Here is an 8948-nt window from a genome sequence, read left to right as displayed (position 1 = left end):
AAGAAACCGTACAGCCAGTCGGGGAGCAGCTGGCGGTATTCAGAGACATTAGGTATACTTATGACCTCTTATGGGGGTCTGCAAACTTGCAGGCCAAATCCGCCCCCTTCCGTTTTTATAAATAAAGTTTTATGACAACACAGCCACGCACACCCACTCACATACAGTCCCTGGCTGCTTTAGTGCTACGATGGCAGAGGTAAATACTTGCAACAGAAATTGTACGGCCCACAAAGCCAAAGATATTTCCCGTGTCACCTTTATGAAAAGTTTGCTGACTCCCAACCTAGGACGGCGTGGCCCCGCTCTTGAACTCACTGCTGCATTGCCAATTAGGGGTCAATTTCTGAGGAATCAAAAAATAAAACGTGGGCAATGTTCCCTATGGAATACAGTTTAAAGATTTATTTGTTTGAGAGAGGGAGAGAGTGAGATCGTGAGCAGAGGGGTGGGCAGAGGGAGAGGGAGAGAGAATCTCAAGCAGATTCCCCACTGAGTGTGGAGCCCAACGTGGGGCTGGATCTCACGACCCTGAGATCATGACCCCAGCCAAAATCAAGAGTCAGACACTTAACCAACTGAGCCACCCAGGTGCCCCTGGAATACAGTTTAAAGCAAGAAACCAGATGTATGTACAGCAGCATGGGTGATTCTCAAACACACGGGTCCAAGTGAGAAAAAAACCAAAAGTGAGAAGCAGAGTAATAAAAACAGCTAACATTTTTTGAGCATTTAGAATTTAGAATTTAGGCAGCATTCTGAGAGCTTCGGAAGTATGATCTCATCTAATCCTCTGGACAGATCTACAACGCAGGAACGAATATACCATCCCATTTCACGGATGGAGACACTGAGGCACCCAATGGCTAAGTAACTGCCAGCAAGTGGCAGGGCTGGGAATTAGACGCAGGCCATTTGAGTCCAGAGCCTCTACTCTTGACCGCCACACTGTACAGAATGCTGCACCCCTCTATACTAACGTCACATGCATTAAAAATGCTAAGTTTTGTGTTATGTGTATTTTACCCACAATGAAAAAAAGAAACGCACGTCCACATACAAAGCAACAATATGTATTTGAGGATATTTTACCCAGCACACGGGAAGGCTGCCTCCAGGCCGGCGGAGTGGGGGGAGGCTTGCAGGTGGGGAGGTGTCCAACACAGACAAATGACAGCAGTCCGCTATGAACCAGGCAGGGTGATAAACTCCACTCCGTGCACCGAAGATCCAGAAGATGTCCAGCTTTAAAGTTTTGAGAGAGACTTCTTGCACCGCGGGTCCAGCACCGGGGTCCGAGCCGAGGCTGTGGTAGGCGCCTCCGGCTGCCTGGCCCCCCCACCCCGCTCCGCCGGCTCCTGCGGCCCTGCGGCTCAGTGGGCTGTCCCGGCAGCCGCCGGCAGTGCAGGAACCAGGGCGGGCACAGTGGGCACAACAGGACGCCGTGGGCTGGCTGCCTTATCGCGCTGGACAGAGCGAACAGCGTGGGGCCTGACACGGGCCCTCCCCGCGGCCGCAGCGGGGCAGCTAGCTTTTTCTCCTGACCATCTTTGAGCTCGAGATCAGACACAGGGAAAGATTAAAACAAATATGAATTTAATCAAGGGATTCTGCTATCCTGGGGTGGAAACAGGAGCCTGCTGACATATAGAGGCCGGAGCGCTGGGGAGCCAGCATCGAATCAAAGCCGCTTGCTTACCACTAACCGCTCAGATGATCCGTATCATAACAACAAAAAAGAAAAACAATTATTTATTCTGTTTGATGTTGGAGCTCAGCAGCAACTTGCTTTTTGAAGAGTGCAAGGTCAAAACCAAGTTATTGTTTTTGCCTGAAACTTTGACAGGGACTCTGAGTTCTTCCGTGTGACCTACTTAGATGAGAGATGTGGCAAGGTTGGAAATGTTCACTCCTTCTGGGCCACGGATTAGGGCTTGCTTTCTTCTCTGCCCTGCCTCCTCCTCTCCACCTCTCTCTCCCCTCTCTTCCCATTAAGGACCTGAAGAAGATGTCGTGGGGAACGCAGAGGCCACCAAGTAAAAGTTCTGTCTCCTCCTGGAGAGCTCAAGGCCAAGGTCTCCGACTACAGGCTTCCGGGCCAGGCTGGAGAAAAGTCACCCTTTCACACCCTGCTTCACCCGCCAGGCAATCACAGAGAGGCTTCAGCCCTAGGTGCCGGGGATACGCGCCCAGGAACACATCAGATGGGGCCTGCTTGGGGAGAGTCTGCCTTTCCCAAGGCAGGGGTGATTAAGTAACCGAGCGTAATTCAGGGGACTCATGTAACCACCGGGGTTCATGAGAAGACGGGCTCTCAACGCGCAGGCCCGGAATTCCAAGGCTACTAATCCATCGAAGTGGCATTTAGGCTACACCTAAAGGATTGAGCCGGAGCCGGCCAGGGGAAGAGGGAGGAAGACAGTTGCGACAGGGAGAACAGCTTGCACGAAGACCTGCAGGTAAGAGCACGTGGATGCCGGGACCTGAAGGCAGTTCTGCTCCTAAGGCCGAGCGTGGAGACCGCAGACCAGATGGGGAGCGGCTCCTGCGGGGCCCTGTAAGGTCATGGCCAGGAGTGTGGATTTCCTCTTTACGGCAATGGGGAGCCACGGTCAGGGCTTCACAGAAGGGAAAAACGTGGCCAGGGTTGTTTCAGAAGGAGGGGCTATAGGGAGGCAAGACCAGGGTGAGGGATGACAGGAGAGGAGGCATGCTGGGTATGAGGGGTGGGGAGGACTGACAAGTTACATTTTGAGCTTGGGGGTCCAGCTGGAGCCATCCAGGAGGATGCCCGGGTCTAGGGCCCAGGAGACAGGGGGTGGGACATACAGATTTGGGAGGTCGCAGCACATGTTTCCCCTTCAGCCTCCTTGGGTTTGGATTTTCATGTTCTCTGTTCTTCGGCCCTGCTGAGCCCCTTTGGGAAACAAAAAACACCATCGGACGTCATGTCAAACCTACCAGATAGTCTAGTTCAGAAGCCAAGAGGAGTGTCCCAGTCTGAGCTCCCCCAAAGCAGAGCCTGAGACAAGGATGTGAGTACAAGCAGCTTATCAGGGAAATGGTCCCAGGAGGCACGTGTAGGGATGTGGGGAGGTGAGGCAGGAGGAGAAAGTGGACAATATAGGGTGGGTTACTGAGCGGGTTCCAGGTGTGGGCAAAAGGGGTTCAGTCCCAACCAGACCCCTGAGACGTGCCTGACGTGTCCCACCCAAGGAATAATAAAACTGAAGGATTCATCCACCATTTCCCAATGGTCCTCTGCTCAGGGTTGCTCCTGGGACACTTGGAGCCTGTCCCACGTGGGGCTGGTCCACCCTGTCTGCTGCATGCAGCAAATCGCCAAAAATGAGTAGTTTCCAAAAAAGGAATGGATTTTAGCTGTTAAAAACAACAACGACAACACAACAGAGAGAATTTTCTTCGGGCTTCCTGACCCCAAGAAAGAAACATCAGAGGGGCTGAGAAAAAGTGAGAAGTAAACATAATATGATCCCATTCCCACCCCCCACAAAGACAGATCTGAAAATATTCCAGAGAGACACCTGCACTTCCAGAGAACATCAAAATGGCATCGTTGGAAAAGTTAAAGATGTTTACTCCATTTCCTGCTGAGGGAAGCAGGTAACGTTTCTTTCAATGAAGGGGTAGCAGGCTGGGGGAGAACAGCCCAGAAGCTGGTGAGGGACCCCAAAGGCTGGCCTGTTGGAGGAGGCTGTAAGGAATTCAGTAGGAAGACCTCAGTCTCTGCTGGCAACTCTCCAGAGCTTCTGTAGCAAATAGGAACTGGTTCCACACATACTGGCCCAACTGGCAACATCCAGCCCCAGGGTCTGGCTCTGCCACCAGAGCCCTGGCCGGAAGTGCCTGTGGATTACTAAGCCCTGGGGACTAGCCCGAACCAATGGCGGATGGGGAGCCGGTGAAGGAACACCCCAGGCCCTTGCCCGTGCAGGGGTAATGCAGAGGCGTATGCCTCACACCACTGCCGGCAGGCCCCAGGGGTACTGAGCCCTGGTGGCTGAAGTAACAGGTGGCTTGATGCTGCCACCTTCCACCTCTGTGTCCCTTGCCATGCTGTGCTGCAGCCAGTCGGACCGGCCCATGAGAGCCCACTCTACCTACCTCTTCCCAACCCATTCGGCTGTGTCGTGTTGGCAGCCTGAAATCAACCACGATAATGTTTTTGTCTTGTGTTTTCAGAGAACTAGTTCAGGGGCGCCTGGGTGGCTTAGCTGGTTAAGCACCCAACTCTGGATTTCGGCTCAGGTCATGATCTCAGGGTCATGAGCTCGAGCCCCCAGTTGGGCTCCACGCTAACCATGAAGCCTGCTTAGGATTCTCTCTCTCCCTCTCCCTTTACCCCTCCCCTCCCACTCACGTTCTCTCTCTCTCTCTCTCTCTCTCTCTCAAAAATGAAAAAAAAAAAAAAAGAAACCTCAGAGAACCAGTTTACCAGCATACTTTGGCTCATTCTCCCACTTTCTTCTCATTGTGTCTTGGCATTACCTCCCAAATAAATGTACGCTCAAACCCTTGCTCAGGGTCTGCTCCTGGGGAAACAAAAATTCAGACAGCTCCCCTGAGCCTGAGGACCAAAACAGTTACCTAGCTCACACGAGTGGTGTCACAGAGGTGGGAGGCCCTTTCCAATCATGTCCTTACCTTACACTCTAGCCTCCTGTCTTCCAGCAGCCCTGCCTCTGGCCCTCTCCCCTCCCCACCACACACAGCACAGCCAAACCCATCCCCACTCTCCCCCAACACCCTCAGTGCACATTCATTGTTCATACTCACTCAGCATCCATTCCATTTCTGCTAATGACACCAGCCTGGTTTCCTTTAGAGAAGGTGCTAGGTTGTTTCAACGGTCCCGATCCTTCTCCCCTCTCTGCATCTAAATGCTTCACCATCAGACTTTATGGTTTATCTCACTAAAGAAACAAAGTTTATGTCCCCACCCCTTGGCTCTGGGCTCAGTCCTGTGGCTTTGGGGAAAAGATTGAGGCGGAAGTGATGGTGTGCCCAGTCTGAGCCTCAGCCTTGCAAGGGCATCACTGTTTCTTGTCTTGTGACTTTGTCAGCACCCCAGGGGGACATTCAGGGCTGATCAGCTGGTCCCAGGAGGAGAAAAACAGAGAATGGGAGGAGAGCTGTCCCAGCGAAGTTTCTCAGACAAGCTGGGCCTGGCCAGGCCCTCCAGCCAAACCACAGATGTGTGAGCAATAAACACTTCCCGTTCTCGTTCTCGGCAGCCAGGTTCTGTGGTTGTTACAATAAAGTGAATCCTCCCCACCCACTCAATCCACATGGTTCAGGTGGAGCCGACCCCATCTCCCAGCTCCAGAGAAGACATGTGCCAATGAGTATACTCTGTGTCCTGGTGCCCTGGCCCCAGTCACTATTCCATAAATGGACCTGTGTCCGAGCCAGGCCAATGAGCCCAACCCCGGGACAGTTGCTGGAATCCCTGGGGAAGAAGTACTTGCTTTCCATTTGGGTTGCAGAGATGGCGGGATGACAACCAGTTGCTGCAAGCGCCCATCTTGCTACTGCAACGGAAGTGCCTTTTGGAGAATGGAAGAGTCATGTGCCAGTGAGCTAGCGCTTTTCCCACAAAAAAATGAAAATAAAAAAGGCCCTGATTTGTAGTGTTTGCCAATTTCCATGATACAAATACTCCTACCATGGGCAATTTCACGCTACCAATGATTTAACTGTGTAAGATTCCCGAATTTTACAATTGGCTCCAGCACACCCCTGAAATGGAACCTATACCATGGAAAACAGCAGCAAAAGATGGAGAGATAAACAGTATTCTGGTGATATTATGTGAACCCCTCCATCTAGCCATGCCTGAAATCCGTTAGTGCCTTGGACTGTACTCATATGTGAGCCAACAATTGCCTTCTGTTTTTCCTTAAGCCAGTCTGAGTTGGGTTTCTTTTACTTGCAGCTGAAAAATGACTAATAGACACACACCCCATGCCCTCCATGCCTCCATGCCTTGAAAAGTAATAATAAATCACTAAAAAGAACAGTAGGAAAGCAACTATTTAAGCACCAATTATATGCCAGGCTCTTTGGAGAAAAGTCCTGCCAATAATTTTCATACAAACCTTACAAGGTAGACATCACTGGGTCCACTTTTCAGATGAGCAAACTGAGGCAGAGAGATTGAAGGACTTGCCAGTTGACACCAGAGCCTGTGACTCCACCTACCTCCCTCTGAGGCCTCTCTCACTTTAGCCACCAGCCAGTTCTGCCAAGAATGCTCCCCAACTCTTCCCTATCTGGGAATCTCTGACTCATCTTTTAAACAACTAAGGAATTTGTGTCCGGACTTGGTCTCACCCTCTCTGTATGTCACTCTGCCTTCTTCTGTGTGACTCCATTCTGTCTCCTGGGGGCCTCTGAAGCTCTGGACTGATTTCCCCTCAGGCACGAGTCCACTAGAAAATGGAATTCCCTTTCCCTAACTCATCCTACAAAAAGAATGGGCCTGACTTTCACTGGGACCCATGGCCATTGTTGAACCATTTACTGTGGTCGAGGGATGGATATATGGGTTGGCTTAGGCCAAGGTCACATGCCATGCCCTAGGTCTGGGGGGGCGGTGGGGAGGGGTTGGTCCCACCCAGATCATATAGACTGAGTTCAAGGGAGTGGTGGTTTCCCCAAGGAAAATGGGGAAGTCCTTACCAGAAGTGAGAGTGGCTGCTGAGCATAAAAACAACAACTTACTGAGATACACATCTCCATGCTAGACCTCCATCCAATGCCAGCCTGCCAGTATTTCTCACCTGGTTTCCAACCAGTGCCCTGACTTCAGCCTCCACATATTAACCATCCTCTGCACAGCTCTGAATCTTTCAACTTCCACTCAAAAACAAAACAAAGCAAATGAAACAAACAAACTTCAATGACTTCCTATTGTCCAGCCCATAAAATCCAAGTCCTAGACCTGAAACTCAAGACTCACTCTGCTCTGACTTTTATAGAATTTTCCAGCCTCATTGCTTCCAGTTTCCCTTTCCCCACTGATCTGACATTTTAGCCAAACCAGACTATTGTTCTGATATATTTCATGTCTTCTCTCCTCTGAGCTGATGGCTCACCTGGAAGTCTTGCCCACTCCTTTCTTCCTTTCTCCAAGACCCCGAAATCAAGCCCAGCTCAAGGACCACTCCAGGCAGGAAGGGGCATATTCTGCTGAATCCACACTGACTCCAAGTTTCCAACCCAGCCACTCTGCCTCTCAATTCATCAGTGGGTTCTCTGTTGAGGAGACTTTGAGTTCCTGTGTGCCAGAGTTTTGTGAGCCCAAGAGCAGGCCTCCCAGGTAATCAAGCCAGCCCCACGATGGATCAGGACTCTTTCAATTGCAAGAAACCCACGTCAAAACTCTTTAAGTGCAAAAGGTCATTAATGGGCTCAGCAGTAAGCACACACAGAACAGGGGTGCCAACATGGCTGGATTCAAGGTACCTTTCTTGCTCTCTCTCTCTCCACCCCTCCCCTTCTCTTCTTATTTCTACTGGTCTTGACACGAGACCTCATTTTCTCCTACGGTAGCCTCCCTCATGCAGCTGGAGAAGGAGGCTTCTAGTGATTCCAGCCTACAACATCCTTAGAACTTGAGATCTCAAAGAATGGGAGATCATCTTCCATCAGGCAGCAAAAGGACATTCGCTTGCCTTCGGTTATAGACCTTCCCAGAGCCGAGCAGTCCCTGTGGCCTGAGGAATGGGGTTCTCTGACTGGCCAAGCCTGGGTCACATGGCCGTGGCAGGCTTTGCCCCACCTTTAGAGCTCCATGGAATAGGCCCTCCCAGGAAAGAGTGCTGGTTGCCAGAAGACAAGGAGAAAGAGAAAAAGACAGTTGTTAACCACAGAAGCCCCACAACCGCCAGGCATGAGGACTGGTTCATGCAGTGGAATATCCACTTAGCTGTTGCCGACAATGATGGCTGACGAGATCTGATGGGGAGAACGGCGTGGCTCACATTTGTTGAGTACAAGTGTGCGGGCACTAATCTGAGCACTTCCGTGTATGAACTCACTTATTCCTCACGACAATCCTAGGAGCTAAGTACAATTATCAGTTCCATTTTACAGGTGAGAAAAGTGAGGCCTCAAACTGGTAAATTGCTTTGCCCAAGCCCCCTCCCCCGGCTAAGAAGTTGAGGGGCCAGGATTGAAACCTCAGGAGTGTGGTCCCAGAACCTATGCCCCCACCCCTCCCACTGCACAACGCCTTGGACAAGGGGAGCTTGGTGGTGGGCAGGGTGCACTGTACATACAGGAAACCCAGAGAAACCTGCGCCCATGAGCTTAAAACCTCCAATCGGCCCAAATATAACTTCATTAAAATAGCCCAGGGCCTGGCAGGCAGCTTCTGCCTGGCTCTGCCACAAGGGAGGAAAGCATGACACCCCAGCCCTCACCAGCTCACCTAGACTCTGCGGTCAGCTGGGGTTCTCCACCCCTGGGCACCCTGAGCTCCTCATCCAGCAACAGGTGCGGCAGGGAGATGGGGCAGCAGAATGCAGGAGACGGGGGGCCATGGGGGCCTCCAGTGACCAGAGCAGAAACCAGAGCCCCAGGCCAGGCCAGCTCTGGAGAGGAATGGAGAGGAGACAGACAGACAGACAGACAGAAGGAGATAGTGGGAGACACACAGGAAGAGAACAAAGGCAGAAAGCAGGAGACGGAGATGGGGCCATGTCCTCCGTTGCCCTTCCCACAGGCACCCACCTGTCAACACATCTTACTCTCCTCTCTAGGGCTGAAAGCAAGATGGGGAGGTGGGAACACCTTGTCAATCAGCCAGGGGAAAGTTCTGCAGCTGTATTTCTTCAGTTAAAATTCTCCTCAAGTCCCTGGTGCAGAAAAAGAGCCTCCAGAGGTGAAGTGAGTGAAGACAGACGCCCAGTGGGGATGCCCCT

General features: G+C 51.6%; 1 long non-coding RNA gene across 8 annotated transcripts; it reads right to left on the bottom strand.

Moving 5' to 3' along the window:
• Positions 1-1057: 1057 nt before the first annotated feature.
• On the bottom strand, positions 1058-8646 carry LOC105235389. 8 transcript variants are annotated; one of them, XR_004618890.1, is made up of 4 exons: positions 6120-8646; positions 4798-5567; positions 4457-4553; positions 1058-3381 (listed from the first exon to the last, which is right to left on the bottom strand). It is a non-coding gene; the product is annotated as an uncharacterized LOC105235389 (long non-coding RNA). The 8 variants fall into 8 exon arrangements; XR_002141692.2 differs by adding an exon at positions 3546-3715 and having other exon boundaries at positions 4465-4553; positions 4798-8644; XR_002141690.2 differs by adding an exon at positions 3546-3715 and having other exon boundaries at positions 4798-6900.
• Between the last annotated feature and the right edge of the window lie 302 nt (positions 8647-8948).

Source organism: Ailuropoda melanoleuca, chromosome 12, assembly GCF_002007445.2.
Source record: "Ailuropoda melanoleuca isolate Jingjing chromosome 12, ASM200744v2, whole genome shotgun sequence".
NCBI lineage: Eukaryota > Metazoa > Chordata > Mammalia > Carnivora > Ursidae > Ailuropoda > Ailuropoda melanoleuca.
The sequence above is the reverse complement of the archived record's forward strand: the minus strand, read 5'-3'. Positions and strand labels throughout refer to the sequence as shown.